This window comes from Cryptomeria japonica, chromosome 10 (assembly GCF_030272615.1).
Source record: "Cryptomeria japonica chromosome 10, Sugi_1.0, whole genome shotgun sequence".
Classification (NCBI taxonomy): Eukaryota; Viridiplantae; Streptophyta; class Pinopsida; order Cupressales; family Cupressaceae; genus Cryptomeria; species Cryptomeria japonica.
Window position 1 is genome coordinate 768305831 of NC_081414.1, and position 21574 is coordinate 768327404.

A 21574-nucleotide genomic window follows, 5' to 3' on the forward strand; every position below is an offset into this window, starting at 1 on the left:
ACTTGGAATTAATTGAGGATGATCAGGAACTTCTTGTGCGAGGTCATTCTGATGAGGGTGTCGTTCTAGACATAGAAATACATATTGAAAGCTCTGACATCTCTATCATGACCCCTAATATCTTTGACATAATTCAACATGAGGATCCTTTATCCTTAATCCTTCCTGAACCTATGGACTGGGAAAATGAAGGACATACTGCCATTGATACCTTTCCTAATGACCATGCCATATCCTTATATCTTAATGAAATAAAACCCACAACAACTTTCACTAGGGATTCTGCTAAGGTATCTTCCAGTCAAGTGGGTGCCAAATCTCCTAGTCGCAAAAGTGAAAATAAAATAAACAATATCAGGTATAATGCTGAAAACCAATTATTGGCAACATTAGACTGAGAAAAAGTAAAAAGAAAGGATGCATCTAATGGTGAAAACCTCCTTGAGGCATCGAAAGATGGGAGATTTGATACCTTACCTGAATACTATCAAAAGAGGTCATCTATCCCAATGGAACTAGCAGAGGTAGTTAACATTGGCACAACTGATCTACATCCAACAATATCTCTATTAGAAGTAGCAAGGCATCAATATTTGGAACCCTTTGAAGGATGGCAAATCAATTTTACCTAGTCATATGCAGACATTCTAGGGTTCGATCCATATCTTACAATACATCACCCAAATATCAGTCCAGGATCAGGCATCAATAATATAACACAACATGGATCAGGAGCATGTATTCTATTCATCACACCACAAGGGCATACAATTCCCAAAGCATACAAATTAAGCTTTCCATGCACCAACAATACAACAGGATATGAAGTTTTGGTTACAGGCATCAAAATGGCTATAGAATGGAACATACACAACTTCAAGTCTTTGGAGACTCTCAGCTTGTCATCAATCAAATCAATGATGATTATCAAAAAAAGGATGAAAAGTTGATGATATCAAGAAATGCTTTGTAGAAATAAATTTTCAGTAGATTCCAAGGAATGACAACAAAGTAGTAGATGCCATGGCTACACTTGCTTCTCTCCTTCAGACACAGGAAAATCAACAAAGTTATGAATTCCTGGGGGAAGAGTTGTTTTACCCTGCTCATAATTGTCACGATTCCCAAAATATATGTCACCTTGTTGGGCATGATTCATCCCGCTATAGCCAAACTTACACATACCTGAAAGATAATATCCTCCCTCCCGACTTATCAAAAAATCAAAACAGAAACTTTATTCGCCAATCCTCCCATTTTACTCTCGTCGCGGATACCCTATTTAAACAAGGTCTAGATGGTACTCTCTTAAGATGTCTCGAACAAGAAGAATCTGAGAAGGACTTACATGAAGTCCATAACGACATTTGTGGCACTCATTCAAGTGGTCTTACCCTTTCAAAAAAACTCATACGCTTGGGCTATTATTGACCAACTATGGAATGAGATTCTTTTCAGATAGCTAGAACATGCAAACAATGTCAGATCCATGGGAATTTGATTCATGCACCAACACAAGAACTTCATGCTTTGGCAACATCTTGGCCTTTCTGTCAATGGGGTCTTGATCTAGTAGGAAAGATAATTCTTTCTTCATCTAATGGTCACAAATTCATCCTTGTCACTACAAAATATTTCACAAAATGGATTGAGGCAGTACCTCTCACAAATATCACAGGAAAACAAATTGTTGCATTTATCTTGAACTACATCATCTGTCGCTATGGAATACCCATGACCATTATCACTAATAATGGATGACCGTTCAAGAATTAGGATGTACAAGATCTATGTGAGAAATTCAAGATCCAACATAGATTTTCCACACCCTACTATCCACAAGGGAATGGACAAGCAGAAGCATCAAACAAAACAATTCTAAAAATCCTCAAAAAGATAGTAAATGATGCTAGAAGAGATTGGCATATTTAATTGAATCTTGCTCTATGGACCTACCAGACTAGTATCCGCATGCCAACAGGTACCACACCTTTCTCTCTTGTTTATGGATCAGAAGCGATACTGCCAATAGAAGTAGAGATATCTTCTCTACGAGTATCATTAAAAGGTCTTATTCCAGATGAAGAACAATGAATATCTAGACTACAGGAGTTAGAATTGATCCATGAATGAAGACAAAATACCTTTGATCATTTAAAGGTATATCAGCAAAGAATGTGCCGAAGTTATATCACAAGGTCAAACCATGAGTCTTTCAAGTTGGGGAACTAGTACTAAAGGAAAATCCACGCAACCAGACAGATCGAGAAAAGAAAGGAAAATTTGAACCAAACTAGTTAGGTCCGTTTGTGATCACAATAGTATTTGGGTCAGGAGCATATCAACTATCAACGTAGGATGGAGATCAGCTCGATAAACCCATCAATAACATGCATTTGAATAAATTTTATATCTGAAAAAGCAGAAAAATCTAAAAACAGTGAAAAAGCAGAAAAATAAAAAACAGTGAAAAAGCAGAAAAATCCAAAAACAATGAAAAATCAGAAAAATAAAAAACAATGAAAAAGCACAAAAATAAAAAAAAATCAAATATGAGAAAAAGTGCAATAAAAATAGATGGTGAAAACCTGGCAAACGGGTGCTATCTGTTAGCTAGCTCTTCCATCTATTAGTTCATGCATCCTTTCACTTGCATTCATTCAACGCTGTTCATATTCATAATAAAGCCTTGTACATACACAGGCATCCCAGATGGCTTCTTCCTATGGTTTGGATCATTGGGTATATCATGCTAAATTTGTTTCTAGGCTTGGGGCAAATTTCTGCACCTGGCCGAGGGCAAAAATTTTGATCATTTTGAGCTTAATCAAATAGTTAGAACAATAATTAGACAACTCTTATCAAGCGAAAACTAAGTCACAACCAAATTTGAACACGAGATCAAATTATCAACCATCAAACTATCAAAATCAGTCTAAGCACATTCACACACATTTCAATAGATGATATGTTTTGGATAATGATTTTAACGTGATTGTTCAACTTTTCTATCTTGATTTTCACTATCATGATTTCTGAGTAACTCCAAGATGTTTCTGACTAGAGGAACAAGGAAGGAAAATGATATTTTTCTTGTCTACTGTCTATAAATTAATCATTAATATGTGAAAATTTGTCTTGGGACATGATCGTTAGACTATCATCGAAGATATTTCTGATTTGCATATTGAAATGGTAAATACTGCCTGTTTTACGCAAGCAACACTCAGATCATCATGGTTTAATTATACCATTGATGTTTGCACTCACTTCCCACATTTTTAAAAGCTCAATGATGACAAAACAAAATAACCCAATGACTGGTCCGGTTGTAGCTTTGCATCTCATTTGCATTAGCTTGCATTTCATTCTCGCATGGGATCCCACATGCTCCTTTTATCTAAGGTTAAATCTATCGCAAGAATCATCAAGGTATCATCATAAGTGTATACACATTCAAACTGATGACTCATCTCTATCCAGATATTATCGACTTAATGAAAATCTTATTACTCTGCCCTCAACAGAACCAACATCAACATATTTGAATGTTTCTGCAACTTGATATCAACAAACTGTCAGTTCTATACCCAATCAATCTTATCAATTTTATCAATCAATCACATCTAAATCAATCCTATCATGTCTTATATAGGATGTATCTTTCCTGAAACTAGACGTTTTGATCATGTCTTATACATGATATATCGTTCTTGAAACTATATGCTTTGATCATCTTTATCTTATACAGGAGGTGTCATCCTTGAAACCAAACTGAATCTCAATCTTATCAATCTAATCAATCAAGCTTTATCAATAATCAAGAACCACATCACCATGATCGTAGAAATCACATTTTTATCAAACATAGTTGTAGACATCAAATCATTTCTAATCGAGATATCAATTTCGCAAAAATCCAAACACTCCAAAGGTCAATTATCTCAATTGATCCCCCGAGGGGGCATCATTGTATCAGAATTTATCAATCAATAGTTGAGGCATCCCATCGAACCAATATCATCATCAAATTGAGATTATTCTTTGAATCAACGCGTCATCACACCTCGCTTCAAAGAGGGGCAAAATGTATACACCTAAAAATGGTCTGAAGATAATTAATCAAATAAGCAATTATTTAATTAATCCCCCTTCCTAATTTAATTGAATTCATTAAGCAATTTGATTAAATTCTCCCTTTTAGCTATTTATTAATAAATCCAAGGATTTATTTAATAGTTCATTTCAATAATCCCCTTTGATTAATTAATTCAAATTAATTAATCCTCCCCCCACTTCATTCAATTCTTCTAATCCCCTAATTAATTAAAACAAATCAATTTATGAGTTGTTGAGAATTAATTAGTCTTTTCCTATTATTTGATTTTTTAAATTCAAATTACCCACATGCCTCCTAACTTCTAACCACATAACCTAACTCATTCCACCTAACTTTGGGTTTAACTAACCCTATCCTATCTTGCACATCCTAACCTCCTTATCCTAACCTCCTATGGTGTGGATATTTTCTTCTTGAGACACATGACACTTTTTCTACATGTCTCCTCTCTTGGACACTTGCCCTTTTATGAGAAAATCTCCTTGACACTTGTCACCACAGAGATGCCAAGTGTCTCTTCCTCCAACCTCTTCTTCAACCTCCTCCAATTTCATCCTTGATATCTTTAGACTCAATCTTGACCGTTGATTCCTTCCACCTCACCCCTGGCCTTGGAAATCCTATAAATATCCCCCATTTTGGAGCAATAGGGATCCAATCTCATTTTTAGCTTATGAATTGTTACTATAAGCATATCCATTCTACAATATCATTTGAGCATTGTTATTATAGGAAATTTCATCTTATATTTAGTTTAATTTGATCATTTTCTAGCATAATTGTTGAATCATGTAGCTTAATCAATCTCTTTTCTATCTTAATTACATCATCATCATCATAGCTTAAATCATGCATATCATCAACTTAATTAGTCTCTTGGATCAATCTAGCATAATCAATCTCATCTTTTCATATCATTATCATTTCAAATTCTCCATCTAGGTGTAATCAAGTCACTGGGATTTCTTATCCAGATCTGATAGAAAATCCATACTCTCATCTCTTAGGAGGTGATAGGTCGCTTTGTCATGGTATTACCTTTATTTGCTTATTATTTTCTAACCATGCTTGTAATGATCTATTGAGTGTTTTGTGTTGCAGCTGTAGGTATCACATCATCACAGAGCACAACAACTTATTCATTGCATCTACTTCTTCTTTCTACCTTAGGATTGCTGGGAGGAATGCCATGTCTAGGGAGACCATTTATGACCGACATCCAGACATCATGACCTAAGGAAAACAAATAGACTTCCATTCTACAACTCCAAATGGAATAGTTTGAGCCATAAAAAACTGGAGAAGGGATTTATACTAGACAAACCATTATGTCCTTAAGCCAGAATCTACCTAAGTTGGAGAAAGCTTTGTTGGCATTTTTGATGATTATGTTGTGATTATCATTGATGGACACACACTTGCATTGAGATCACTTTTTGTATGTATAAGTTAAAGCTCAACCAACATTTGTTACAACTGGTATGATGTATTATAGTCTTTAGACTATCGATGTTTTGCAGAAAGTGTTTACCGATCTGAAGCGGTATAAAGACCCCAAGTAGTTCAAGGATCTCAAGCGGTACGAAGGAACGAAGCGGCACAACTCATATTTCCCAGTCTTCATTATTGTCAAACCGGCAACCGGTATTTTGGTTAAACCGGTATTATGTATAAACTGGTAATACTCTGTGATGAGTTACCAACTGACATTTTGTGATGAGTTACCATCCACCGATTGTTTGGCAGTGCCGACACTTTAACAGTGCTTTTTGTGTCATGTTACCAAATATGTCTAGATGCATTGAACCTAGGAAATTGTATTGTAATCCTATTGGACCGACATGAAAATCAGATTCCTTTATAAGGAAATCATGTCTAGGGTTTTATGTTGTTGCTAGGGTTTAAGGTGGTTGATGAGTTTTTGTAAGTGCGATCTTAATTGAGAAGATCAAGTCTACGAGAAGGGTTAGAGAGTGAATGTGTTGAAGACTGAAGTAATGCTGGAATGCATTAGGAATGAGCTATCAAGGATCTAACTAAGCAATCTGTGCTATTTGCTAGATCACTCACTTGTTGATTACTCACATCTTCAACAAGTCTGTAGCCCTTAACCGGGTAGGCCCAAAAGCCTTTTGTAAATCCTCTAACAAGGTGGTTGACATCTATGGATCTAAAATCCTCTAGAAAGGTAGTCTTTAATCAGACTTATCTCCTAACAGAGATTGAGATTCCTAACAGGATCTGTTCTGGTAAAGAACATTTTATGACCTTAACCGGTTTGACCTTAACCGATCTGGTTCTTATTCTGTAGATAGTTACTTGTGAGTTCCATCTCACCGTGGTTTTTCCCATTTGGGTTTCCATGTCAAAATCTCTTTTGTTATGGTGTTTGCACTTCTAGGGGTGAATGCATTATTTGCTATTTGGTTTGCATGTGTGCTAACTGGTTTGTCTACTAAACTATTTTACCTGTTTACTGTTAGTCTAGTAAATTGTTTAAGTACATTGATTTTTGGCATACTAATTCACCCCCCCCTCTTAGTATTCATCAATTGGTATCAAAACCAACCTTTCTATAAGTCTAACCACTTGGAAAGAGATATGGGGGAATACACATTGAGGGAACTTACTCTTGGCTCACTCAGTTTGAGCAAGCCTATGATGATCTTATGGTCAAATATAAGGCCTCTCAGGCAAAAAGGAGAAGACATGATGAAAAGCTAATGAAGCTATCTGAAAATAGTTCTTCTGATGAAGTGGACATGGAAGCCCCAATCCAAGAAGTAGAAAAGATGAATGAATCCAATTCCAACTTTAGAAAGGAGTTGGAAGGACTGACTATCCAAATGTGTCAAGAGCTTGAGAACCGGAGGAAGACTGAAGATCTGGTCAAGGACAAAGATCATGAGATCTCCAAGTTGAAGCAAGAGATTAGTGCACTTACTACTCACCTTCATGAGAGAAGAATGGAAAAAGAAGAAGTAAAAGGTGAGCTGAACATAGCCATCTCTGAGAATGCAAACATGATGGAGATAAATGCTGTTATTTCCAAAGAACTCTTTGAGTCAAAGGAAATACTTGCAAAATTCAACAAGAGTACTGTTAAGCTAGAGAAAAAGCTTGAAGCAGCTAAATCAATAAAGAATACCAATGGACTTGGTTTCTCTGGTCATGAGGAAGGTGAGACCTCAGGTGCAAATGCTGAAGCATCAAAGAAGAAATCGACATTCAAAGGTAAAGGTAAGCAAAAGTTCAAACTTGTTTGCTTTAACTGTCTTAAAGAAGGACATACTGCCAATGTATGTAGGAGCAAAGCCTACAATAATTTTCCTTACTTTATAAACAATGTACCTAGATCCAATAAGTTAAATGGTAATTGTTATGCATGCAACAAGTTTGGGCATAGAGCATCTGAATGCAGGTTTGTTATGAACAACACTGGAAGATATCCTCAGAGGATTCAAGGAGTTGGTCCGGAACCTTTTGTGAACTGGAATCACAACCAGTTTAATGCCTTTAATTATCAGTCAGGAAGCGGTGGCTATCAAGCGGCAACTGGATGGAGAGAAAACTGTTGGATTTGCCATGGTCATGGTCACACTGCTGCAACATGTAGGAGGAAGAATGGAAACATGAATAATGGACCTCAGAGAGCACCTGGAATGGTCTGCTATCATTGCAACAAACTGGGTCACATTGCCAAATTCTGAAGAATAAGAAAGAACATATCGGATGACATACCGGTCAATCCGGAAGGAAAGATTGATATTGACACTATTCAAGCAGATATGAACAAAACCTGGAGAAAGAAACCAGCGGTGTTGCAAGAAGAACCGGTTTCTACACCTAGTTTGGAAATCACGAAACTGACAAACTAAGCATCTGAAAAGCTTAGGGGGAGAAAACAGTGAAATGTTTCGAACCCCCAGTTTACACTGGTAAAAGACCTTAACTGGTATGAGATACCTATCAGTCGGTAGAAGATCAGAAATGGTAAAAGGCAAATTAGGGTTTACGCCCTAATGGTGAAGCATTTATTATGGTAGGTGAGGAATATATTTAAAAGGAATTTTCAAATCATTTCTCACTATCATTTTTTGAGCGAAGAAGTTTTTCAAGTGCAGAGCGAAGAAAAAGTGATTTGTGTTGCGATTCAAAGAAATTTCAAAATCTTGAAGAAGATTCAGAAGCAAATATCAAACAGTCAAGAGAAGAACTCAAAGCAGTGATTCTGCAACCGATGAAGTGTGAGGCGAAGTGGAATTAGGAAGCCCTAAATTATCAATTTCTGAAAGGTATTTCTTGAGTTTTCTATTTTATCATGGCTTCCACATCTCATGATAGTTCTAGTGCAACTATTGATTCTATGGAATTCATACAATGAAAGTCAAAATATAATGCCTTGTCTCAAGTATCGACTGGTGTGATAGTGGAAGAAGGCATTTTTGATTATATAGATTGTAAAATTGAAGACCTAGGGTCTCTCACAATCCATTCTCAGCTAGGTCTATTTTGTGGGAAGGATAAAAAGATCAAACTAGAGTATAGAATCTTGGAGAAGAAGAAGCTTCACAATGCGGTTTACTTCCTAGAGGACTTCACAAATGACCACATTTGAATCATTCTAAGCAGAGTTCATGGTGACAAGATGTACCTAGAGCGGACGCATGATATCACACTACAAGCTATTCATGTCGTCATCGGTTTCTGCAATACAGGGGAAGTACCAGCCCTAAGGAAGGTCAGCAAGACTGAAATGTCCAAGCTCACTGGTTCAACGAGCGACTCATGTGGCATGACCATCAACTCAATCAAGGATGATCTGGTCAAGTATGTCTGCATGGTGATAGGCTACCAGACGTTCTCTGCTAGCAGAATTAACTCTATCTCTGCTGCAGCGGTAAATGCCACTTATAGGATGATTAAGGAGGATGCATCATTTGATCTGTGCACCTGTATGCAAAGACAACTTATGTTGAATCTTAAGTCAATCAAACAGGACAATGCACTATGATTCAAGTTCGGACAACTACTGGTTGGGTTGTTCTTTTACTTCCAAGGCTACTTTCTAGGAGTAGGTGATATTCAGTGGTCTGCTGACCAACCGGTTAAAAAACAAATCAAAGAGAGCCCTCAAGTAGTTGGAACCGGTTACCTTGAAGTTTTGAACAAGTACTTTGATGAGTTCAAAAGCAAGATGAGCCTAAGAATGAGGATATCTAGTGACATTGTCAAGAAATATGAAGAGGACATCTGCTTTATCATCAAAGTGGATGAATGCATAATGGAGGCTGTTGAGACTAGACAGGAAGAAGTAGAGCCTATGGGCTATGAGGTAATGTATGATATGCTGGATGGGTATGCCTCTACCCTAATCACCTCACCCCTTGATCCTAAGGCAAAGAGAACCGACACCTATTTGGAAAGGGTTGCACCGGTTGTATAACCATCTGAAAAGAAAGGAAAGGCAGTGCCTTCAGCATCAGCACCAGTTACTACAGCTAGTCCCAAAGTGACCAAGTGGTCACCAGTTAAGAAGAATCTGAAAGAGACACCTACAAAAGTCGTCGAAAGGAAACGGAAGACAAAAAGCAATTCACCTGACTCAGAAGAAACTGTGCTAGAAGAACCGCCTAAGAAGAATACTATTCAAACAAAGAAAAAGACAAAGAATGAACCGACATCATCTGCACCGATAAATATTGACATTTCTTCTTACAAACCTTTGACACATTGTCAAAGAACTATAAAGAATATTAGGAGAAAAGTGCTAAATGATTTAATTGATTGTTTTTATGATTTCAATGAGGATGAAAAGGAAGCAGTTGAACAGGAAATCATTAAGTATTTGTGTGTTAATGACCGATTGCCTTTAGAAATTAGATCTGAGACACCAGATTCTTTGTATAATTCTTTAGACAATAAATGGTGCATTGCCATAGAAAAGGAATAGAAAATGAGGGAGAAAATATTTGCTCAACATTTTCTTGATGTATCAAATTCAGAACTTTTCGAAGTTATGAATAAATACAAAGGCCTCTTCTTCATGAGAAGAAGAAGACTCCTGTTACTGGAAGGAAAGGGTCAAGAAGTGATCAAGGATACACATACTCTTTCTTAAGAAGCTCTTAAGATGCATCAAGTGGCTGAAGCCAACAAAAAGGCTGAGCGAGAACCAGAAACTGGCAAACAAGATGTAGTGTATGACAGTGAAGAGAACCGGTCACAGAATAAATGGACCCTATTGATGTCGACACCTTAGATGGTGAAAATGTTACTCAGGATGCACCATTAGAAGCAACAGGACAGGAGAAGTAGACATAACAGGTAGAAAAACAAAAGGAAGTAGAGGACAAAAAAGAGGAGAAGAGAAAGAAGGAAGAGGAGAAGAAGAAGGATGAAGAGGAGAAGAGAAAGAAGGAAGAGGAGAAGAAGGATGAAGAGGAGAAGAGGAAAAAGGAAGAGGAGGAGAAGAAGAAGAAGGACAAAGAGGAGAAGAAGAAGGATGAAGAGGAGAAGAGAAAGAAGGAAGAAGAAAAGAAGAAAAATAACGAGGAGAAGAGAAAGAAGGAAGAGGGGAAGAAGAAGGATGAAGAGGAGAAGAGAAAGAAGGAAGAAGAAAAGAAGAAGGATGAAGAGGAGAAGAGGAAGAAGGAAGAGGAGAAGAAGAAGAATGAAGAAAAGAAAAAGATAGAAGAGGAAAAGTTAAGAGCTACAGAGAAAGAAGAAGTGGCAAAAAGCACTCAGATGGAGACTCCAAAGGCAACCGGTAGTCAAGCCAAACCCACTGACCTCACCAGTCCTATTGACCTCTAGTCTCCAAATGAAATGGAGCTGCTACAGAGTATTAAGGTTGCTCAAGAATGCCTTGAAGTGATAAGGAGGAAGAAGGAGCAAGATGTGATCCAAGCTGCGGTGGACACTCTTACCAGTTTGTTACCCGACACAAACCTCCCCAATACTGATTCATCACTGGCACAATTGAAGCTCCTATGCACCATAATGGATGATCAGGTGCAGAGCTTAGAAGAGGTAGAAGAGGCAAATGCCAAGAAAGAGCATCAAAAGGCTCTCAACATTGCCCTGGTGAAGAAGCTAAATGAGCTCTGGTCCGATCTACAAAAAGCTCAAAAAGATATAAGGGATGCTTTGAATGAGGGGAATCTACTACTGAGTAAGATTTGCCAACCCCATCTATTTTGTGATGATGTGCTCACCCAGAAGGACAAACTGCAATCAGATATGCAGTCATTTATCAGCACCTTCAAGATGCCATATGATTCCTTCTCCACATATGCCAAACCATTCATAGGCTTCAACTCCAATCTACAAGAATTGAGGTAGAAATATGCAACAGGACAAGGAACTTGCAGGAACTTCAACTAGTCCTACTGCCCAGATTGCAAATTCTCCAGAAATGCTATCTAAATCTTGATGCCCTAATGGTCACTCAAGAAATGAGCATGATAGATGCCATGGAAGAACAGGTCTCCCAGATGCAGACAAAGAAAGAAGTGGCTACCTCCCTACTTGAGTCATGGTCCTTATCCATGAAACAATTTTTGCAGGACTTTAAATCAGTTTTTGACAAGTTTTATTCCTTACTGTCATAAACACTTATTATTTTTAATACAACTGGAACAGGAGTTAGTCTACAATGTTTTTTTTTTGTCATTGTTGGCAAAGGGGGAGAAGTATATAAATTTTGATGTTTTGATATATACTTTCATGTCTATCTCTGATAAAGAGTAGTATACATGTATTTTATGCAAAAGGGATAGTGTATATGCTTAGGGGGAGTAATTTTGATTATGGCATATTTTTGTTGTAAAACACTTAGATATCAAAATTTTTCTAAGTGTTGCCATCAATGACAAAGGGGGAGATTGTTGGCATTTTTGATGATTATGTTGTGATTGTCATTGATGGACACACACTTGCATTGAGTTCACTTTTTGTATGTATAAGTTAAAGCTCAACTGACATTTGTTCCAACCGGTATGATGTATTATAGTCTTTAGACTATCGGTGTTTTGTAGAAAGTGTTTACCGATCTGAAGCGGTATAAAGACCCCAAGCGGTTCAAGGATCTCAAGCAGTATGAAGGAATGAAGTGGCACAACTCATATTTTCCAGTCTTCATTATTGTCAAACTGGCAACCGATATTTTGCTTAAACCGGTAATACTTTGTGATGAGTTACCAACCGGCATTTTGTGATGAGTTACCATCCACCGATTGTTTGGCAGTGCCGACACTTTAATGGTGCTTTTTGTGTCGTGTTACCAAATATGTCTAGATGCATTGAACCTAAGAAATTGTATTGTAATCTTATTGGACTGACATGAAAATCAGATTCCTTTATAAGGACATCATGTCTAGGGTTTTATGTTGTTGCTAGGGTTTAAGGTGGTTGATGAGTTTTTGTAAGTGTGATCTTAATTGAGAAGATCAAGTTTGCGAGAAAAGGCAGAGAGAATGTGTTGAAGACTGAAGTAATGCTGGAATGCATTAGGAACGAGCTATCAAGGATCTAACCAAGCAATCTATGCTATTTGCTAGATCACTCACTTGTTGATTACTCACATCTTTGACAAGTATGTAGCCCTTAACCAGGTAGGCCCAAAAGCCTTTTGTAAATCCTCTAATAAGGTGGTTGACATCTGTGGATCTAAAATCCTCTAGCAAGTTAGTCTTTAATCAGACTTATCTCCTAACAGAGATTGATATTCCTAACAAGATCTATTCTGGTAAAGAACATTGTATGACCTTAACCTATCTGACCTTAATCGGTCTGGTTCCTATTTTGCAAATAGTTACTTGTGAGTTCCATCTCACCATGGTTTTTCCCATTTGGGTTTCCATGTTAAAATCTCTTGTGTTGTGGTGTTTGCAATTCTATGGGTGAATGCATTATTTGCTATTTGGTTTGCATGTGTGCTAACCGGTTTGTCTGCTAAACCATTTTACAGGTTTACTGTTAGTCTAGTAAAGTGTTTAAGTACATTGATTTTTGGTATACTAATTCACCCCCCCCTCTTAGTATTCATCAAGCTCGTCTAACCGGGAACCTAGGCTTTGATACCAATTGTTAGACATAATGCACCACCAAGAGGGGAGGTGAATCAATGGTTCTCAAATTTTTCCCTTTAACTATCCTTATGAAGGTATATCTATTTACGAATCTAGCTGAATGCAGACTTATCAGTTAATGAGGAGACTAAACACAAATGCATTCACACAAAGGGACACCACAAAACACTAGTATGTACGAGGAAAATCCAATATGAGAAAAAGCTCGGTGAGCAATGTTGTTGGAGTCTACTGCTCCAATCTAACCTCACAATGAATCTTTGTTACAATGTTTAGGGAACCAACCCAAGAAGCACCAACCCCTGGTTTAGGGCACCAACCCAAGGAGTACTAACCCCTAACTCATTTATGGGCTACAACCCAAGGGAGCTACAACCCCTGCACCAAGGTACAACTTAGTGATCATAATGAACATTCAAATACAAAAGTAATATCTTGGTTACAAAATATTTTTGCAACCTCTGCACATAACTTCCTTCTGCCAGTGAGACACCTTCTCTGCTACACTAGTTCACTCTTTTGTTGCTGCATTTGCTAGTAAACTCAACCGGTTAACCACTAACCTTCTTCTTGCTCTATTGATTATCCTCCTCACTACTCTTCTCTTCAGTATCCTTTGTCGTCCTCCTACCGACACAAGCACCTACTGGTTATCTCCTCTGATGAAATCTAGCTGCTTTACCGGTTGCACAAACCATACCAGTTAACCCTTTGTTAAACCCTATCATCGGTATAACCTTCACTCCCTCAGTCACTGTCATCTTCAACTATATTCCATCGGACTGACGTAAATCTCTCATGCAAAACTCAATCACTTCACAATAGCTCTCCTCTCTTCCATCCAAAATCCCTTAACAATATCTTTGGCTTTCATATTTATAGCCTAGTCTTCCTGCCAAAATCCAATTCAAATTTCAAGCAGTTAGGGTTTTCTCATCAAACTTGAGGCAAACCAAATCCAATCAGATCTAATTTGATCTAATCGCCCAGATAACTATCTACACATCACCACCATTAATGTGTCTTCCAATACGTATTTTCTTAACTTAGCAACCATGACCCTGTATATTGACCTACATCTGTCAAAATGCCATTAATATCTCTGTTGTTTCCTTCTCAAGGTCTTCTCACAATCTGATTTTATTGCTTCGATTTAGGTGCCACCAAATCCTTGATCTTTCTTTGTTATTCACTCTTCCTCAAGCCACACTCCTCTGATTCGATCAACAAATCATGAGCTTCATATTAAATGCACTTTAGAAACACCTATCTCTACACGACACTCTGCCAACCTCTGTGAGCTTGGCACTTTACCTCCATGTGGCAATCATGTCAGTACCACCTCTTCTTGAACAACTATATCAGTATGGATTGGATCATCAACTAACTCCACTACCAGGTTCATCTACTGACTTACTAACCCTGCTGGTTAAACCCTCAATGCGGTCTGTCATCAACCTTGCACTCGGCTTCTCTTCTGGTGGAACACTCAACTAGTCAACACTCTTGATATCCTTCCTTATATGCATCTTCATCAGATGGGAAGTCTTCTGCATCTACACCTTGTCCATATTACCAAGGGACTTACATACCGGCAAACACCTTGATGACACTATGTCATCACCCTTCCATAGACTCCATCTTCAATCAGGCCATTTTCTCTGTTTGCATCTACTTATCCTCACCTCCTTCTTGATCAGCTCAGACCATATCTCAGCCAGTTTTCTCAAAGTGACAAACCCATCACTTTTCATCTATTCCACCAACTCAACATGCCTTCTTTGTCATGCACTTGAGGTGTTCCTTTGATTCACCGGTAGATCTGGTGTGAGCTTTCAAATACCTACCTTTACCTCATCTACCTTATCTCATAGAACTATGATGCACACTTTGCATGATAGGAGATAAGCTCCACTTACTGGTGGGAGTGAGTCCTTGTCATCTACATCTTGCAATCCACTCATGTGGCTTCCTTGTTTGTGCAACATATCTTCAAATAGGCACACATGATTCGGTGTGAGCACATTCAGTGTAAGTCATCTCTTCACATGGTGACTGCATCTTACTCCGGTGGGAGTCCTGCTATTTTGCATCCACACAACATACCAGTGACCTATACTTCCTTCTTCTCATGTGTTGATATGATTTAGGTAACATTCCACCTCTTCATCACAATCAACATCCAGGCATCCTGCTCATTGTGAACACATCACTTACCAGTTGACATATTCTCATTACCGGCAATCCTGTCCATTTCATCCACACAAGTAAAAAAATTCACTTGTGTATTGATGACTCAACTGTGATCATTCCTCTAAATGACATTCTCTTCCTTACCTTATTGGTGTTATGCAACACAAGGTGATATTAAAGATATCTCATCCTGTACTCCTACATGTCAGTGTTGCTCAACCATCTCTTCTACCAGTAGTCATCCCATACCGGTTGACATCAATGACAACACAATGACAACAATTTCTATAGAAGAAGAAATGACATCTTTGAAAAGGAATGACACATGTGATCTTGTACCATTGCCTAAAGGATGGAAACCTGATGGCTGTAAATGTGTGTTCAAGAAAAAGATTGGTTCAAATGGAAGCATTGAGAAGTACAAAACAAGGTTGGTTGCAAAAGGCTACTATCAAGTTGAGGGTGTTGATTATGGTGAGATATTTTCTTCCATTGTAAAAATGACATCCATTAGATTTTTGCTTTCTATTGTTGCTTCTTATGATTTAGAAGTTGAGCAAATGGATGTGAAAACTTCTTTCCTTTATGGTGATTTGGAAGAGGATATTTATATGACACAACCAGAGCACTATGTGGTAAAAGGTAAAAGTAATTTGGTCTATAAATTGAAGAAATACATGTATGACCTCAAATAGAGTCCTAGGATGTGCTACCTGAAATTTGATACATATGTGTTGAGTTTGGGATTTGAGCATTCTAAATCAGATCACTGCGTTTATTATAAATGTGATGGTGATCATTTCCTATACATTACATTGTATGTTGATGGCATGTTATTTCTTGGTAAAGGGAAAGGTATGATTTCAAAACTAAAGTCTTAGCTCACTACTAAATTTGAAATGAAAGATCTTGGCTCAACAAAGCACATTATTGGGATAGAAATTAGAAGAGATAGAGAGAATAGAAAGATATGGCTAGGCTAGAGTAATTATGTGAATTCAGTGTTATAGAGGTTCAACATGCAGGATTGTAGGCCATTGTATATTCCTTTTACAATTGGAATGAAATTATCTATTGCAGATTGTCCTACATCCCCATCGGAAATGGAAGACATGAGAAGAGTGCCTTACTAGAGTGTAGTTGGAAGTTTGATGTATGTTATGGTATGTACTAGACCAGACATTTCCCAAGCAGTGGGAGTTATGTCCAGATATATGTCTAGTCCCGGTAGAGTTCATTGGGATGCAACCAAAATAGTCTTTAGATATTTGAAGGGTACCTCAAATTATTCTTTGTGTTATCATGGTAATTTAGTTGGAGATACGATTTCCCTTGATATTCATGATTATGTGGATTCAGACTGGGCAGGTGATATTGATAGCAGAAGATCCAATAGTGATTATGTGTTTACTTTATTTCATGGTGAAATTAGTTGGATGAGTAAGCGACAGGCTATGGTTGAGTTATCCACTACTAAAGAAGAGTATATGGCAGCTACTCATGCTTATAAAGAAGCCATTTGGCTTAAGAGACTATGTTCAAACATTGGAATAAAACAAAGAGTCATGATAATTTATTGTTAGTCAAAGTGTGATCTTGAAGTAGTCACCGGTTAGGAGGGACCTCAAAGAGATCAATCCTAACCATCAACAAGAGTAAAAAAAATGGAAACACAAAGATAAGATGGAGGCAATGTAGAACAAATTGTATTATAACATGAAAAATGATTACAACCAACTGGGTTACAAAACTGGCTCACAGGCCTGCTAAAACATGCTCAAAGTACACAATAGGTCACAACCAGGACCTCAAAACTATAGATCTATTTTTTATGTTCTATCTTCAACCTTCGATACATTTTAATGCTTAATTAAAATTATTTATATGATCCAAGGGGATCCAGTCAGCCCAAAAAGGGATCAAAACCCGAAGAACAAGACCTAACGTGTAAAACCAACAAGGTCGGCCTCCACCAAGAGATTCCTCCAAAAAATCTAAGGATGAAGTGTAGATCACGAGCAACGATCGAACACACACCGAGGAACATCATAATCAACACCCAAGGCTCCATAAGCTCTAGAAGGGGTTCCGGTAGATCACCAAAATAGGTCCAAGCAACCGGTAACAAGAAACTGTCAATCGGTAACAGGAAACTGTCAAGGAAACCAATAGTGATAACTTGTTGAAAAATGATCCAAATGCATTGCGGTCTGAAAATATGAAAGATGATCAAGTCTTGAAGTAGAATCCAACTCCATAGGATTTGGTGAGCCAAAACTAGGACACATAGAAAGAAATGCTGAAACTACAAACATAAAGCAAAATAGAAAGAAAATGATTTTTTTGTTGATGCAAGATTGCTATGAACCAGGGATGCTCCCATATTAGCCATTTGGGGTTATAGAAAAAGTGAGTCTCTCACTTTTATAGCATTAGAGGAAAACCAAGGTGGTCTACCTCTACCTGAGAAATCCAAGATGAATCTTCAACTAGTCTGTCCTTCCACTTCACAAGATACTCCTTATATTGACTGCTCTGGGTAGTACGCCCAATCCTACTGTCCAAAATGTCTTCAATTTGATCTAGTTCCTTCTGAGGCAACTATTTCTCCAAGTCTGCAATATTGTCCTTACCAGATTCTAGTTCATGATACTCATGAAGATCTGTAATGTTAAACACATGTGAAATACTCAGACTATCTGGTAACTCCACTTCATATGCATTCCTAGAACTGAACTTCCCCAAAATCCTGCAAGGTCTAAACTTTTTCATCTGCAATTTGTTATAAGTTCCAACCGAGAATCTTTTTTTTCTTAGATATACCATCACTTCATCACCAACTTCAAATTCCTTATGTCTCCTCTTCTCATCTTCCTTCTCTTTATACTTTCTATTCATGTCCTACAAGTGTTGCTTAACCTAGATATGCAAGGCTGCCATGTGGTTTGCAAAGTCTTCTGCTTGTGAATTTCTCTGGTCTTCACTACTAATATCTTTTAATTCTTGTAAAGTGGAAAATTAGACCCTAGTGACTCCCACCTAGGAGAGAGAAAGGAAGTCACTAGGATGATTTTCACTTGGAGGAACTTTACATTGAAAAGAGGGACTTGAATCCACTAGATCCAAATCCAAGAGGAGCAAGGATGTGAATTCCGAGTGGATTGCAAGGGTTGAAGTGTGTTTTTCCCTCTTTTGTAAATATGAAAGTTGACTTGTTGACTATGTAGAACAAAGAGAAATTGATTGAAATGAGGAGCTACCGGTTCAAGATCAAGTTGTAGCTTCAGATCTTAGCTAATTAGATTGACACAGATCTGCCCTACAAATTTAGAGAAAAGTCATTGGGACCGTGGTGACAATGGACACGGTCCTCCACAAAATCTACAAAATGAAAAGGGTTCTTACATCTCTGTAAATGAAGTCCAAACCTACAATTATAGTTGCGCACTTGCAGCCTTGCAGATCTACAATTTGTTGATGATGATTGCTTTGCTTATTGAATGTGTAGTTAGGAATTTGGAATTCATCAAAGCAAATAGATATTAAACTAGCTCAACCACAAAAACTAGATTGCAATGATAAGAAATCCTAAAAACATTCAATAGAGGTATGAAGACAAGATAATCAAACCAAATGCAAACCATTACAAATGCGAATATCTCCTCCATAATTCTCCATTGTCCTTCTTTCTCCTTCAAATTACTTTGTTTGTGGATCTCATCTACAAATGCAAAAGGATAGTATGAAAGCAAGATTGACAAGATGAAATGGCAGCGTAAGGATACTAGTGTATATGGTGAAAATGGATAATAATAATAACAAAATTGAAAGGCTAAATGAATTCAACCACCAAACCCTAGCCTAACAACAACAAAGATCCAACATAACATATGAAGATTACCTAAGACAATGCAAATAAAATGAAATCACAAAGATTATACCATCACATGTCCAATAGGGTTTTGATCTCCATTCTTCCTATCTCCATTGATCTTGCTTGATATGTTTGCTCTCAGATTTTATGTGCACAAGAGCTCAATAAAGAACGGAATGTGGTTGCAAGTAGGATCGTAGTGTAGCCAAGTCCTTAAGATCAGTGATTAGGGTTTGATAATGAAGAAAGTATCTCCTTAAATAGAAGACACAATATGAAATGGAGGGATAAGATTGAGAGGTGTAAAAAGGAGGTCGGTTAGGATTAGAGGGTAGGTAGAAGAAATAATAAAATAATGAAAGGGGTAGGTAATGTAGGAATTAAGAGATGAATGACATGTGTCATGTGTGGAAAAGGATAATGAATTAATTAAATAAATAAAGACTTATTTTATTAATAGAAGAAATGAGATCAATTAAATAAATAAAATATTTATTTAATTTAGGAAAAGGATAATTTAAATAAATAAATGTATTTATTTAAATGAGAAATAAGGCTAGAAGAGGATAAATGAATGAATTAAATAAATAAAGATTTATTTAATTAATAGAAGAATTAAGCTTAGATAATTAAATAAATAAAATATTTATTTAATTAGACATGACAATTTTAAGTATCTACATTTTGCCCCTCTTTGAGACAATGCGGCTTATCACGTTGTTTCAAAGAAGATAAGATGAACTAATACAGAGTTGCCCCAGGATGGGAATTATATGCCCCCTCGAGAGATTGGATGAAAATGTCTGGAAAGATTGCAGACAATCTCTCGATAAGAAAGATGGGATAGAATAGACTGATCGGATAAAGTGACAAAGTCACGGGATAAAGAAGACTGACTCGGGAAACGAGGGCAAGGGCTAGGGTAGGCTATAAGATAGACTACAGGCAAAAGACATCCTCATTGTCATCCATACATCCACGAGAGTAGAGTGCAGAGCGAGAAAAGAGCACCAGCAGTCAGCAGCGATGGCTTTCATTCATAGATTCGATCGCGTTCGCCGATTCCAGAGGCCAACAGAGGCAGGAGAGCCGGTAAGTACCACCAAACCTCCTTGTACTTTGACGCATTTAATTTTGTCATTAATGCATGCTAGGTAGTGTAATAAATGCACTTAAAATAAGAGTCAAAAATGTCAAAAAACGTCTAGGCACATCTGCGTTGGTGCCAGGTGCGTCTGTGTCCGCCAGGCGCATCTATGTGGGTGCCAGCCGCGTCTGTGTCTGGAACCGCGTTTATGTCAAATGCGGATGCGTTTGTGCAGTCTAGGGGCGTCTGTACCAAGAAGGCACGTCTGTGTCTCCCAGGCACGTCTGTGCAGAGCATAGGCATGTTTGTGTCATACAGGCGCGTCTGTGTTGTTCAGACACGTCTGTGTAGTCTTTAAGCGCGTTTGTGTCAGGCAAGCACATTTATGTCTAAAAAATTCATATTTTTGTCTTCTAGGTCAAATCAACAGTTTTGTGATGAACATACGCTATCGATTGGATAAGCTGCTGAGAGGATACACTCAAGCAGGTCCTCTAAGGAAGACTAGGATAGATCAAGGCACTTTGTGATGAACAGTGAGTACCAAGATAGAGTACTTTATGATGAACAGGGAGTACTTAAAGTATGAGCAGCACTTTGTGATGAACAAGGAGTGCAAATGTGAGTAACACTTTGTGATGAACAGGGAGTACTACTAGGATAGAAGCAACACTTTGTGATGAACAGTGAGTGTCACTAGGATAGATAGCCATGTGCATTTAGATAAAAAGTAACATTTTGTGATAAACAGTGAATGCCATTATGACTGACACGATTGATTTGCTTGACTGCAGGAGTATTTGCCGATGCTGGAGTCACGGGAGAGATTACCGTCAACTCAGAGGTTGCGACTTGAGTTGACACTTGAGGACTGAGCTGCTATTAAGGAGATGGGATTGAGACATGTGCTATATGTGCCTAAGTTTCGGCTGAACATGGGACTATTGACTGCATTGGCTGAGAGATGGCACTCAGAGACTTGTACGTTTCATTTGCTGATGGGTGAGATGATAGTCACCCTTGAGGATGTCTACAGGATACTGAGGATATCGATTGATGGGGATCTGATCCCATACGATCGAGATGGAGATAGGGAGGCCCTTAGATGAGTATTCCAGGACCCAAGACTGGAGATGAGGGCAGGACACGTGGCGTGGGACACTATGATAGCCACAGGGCTAGCGCTGTCGGCAGTGGTAGGAGGAGCG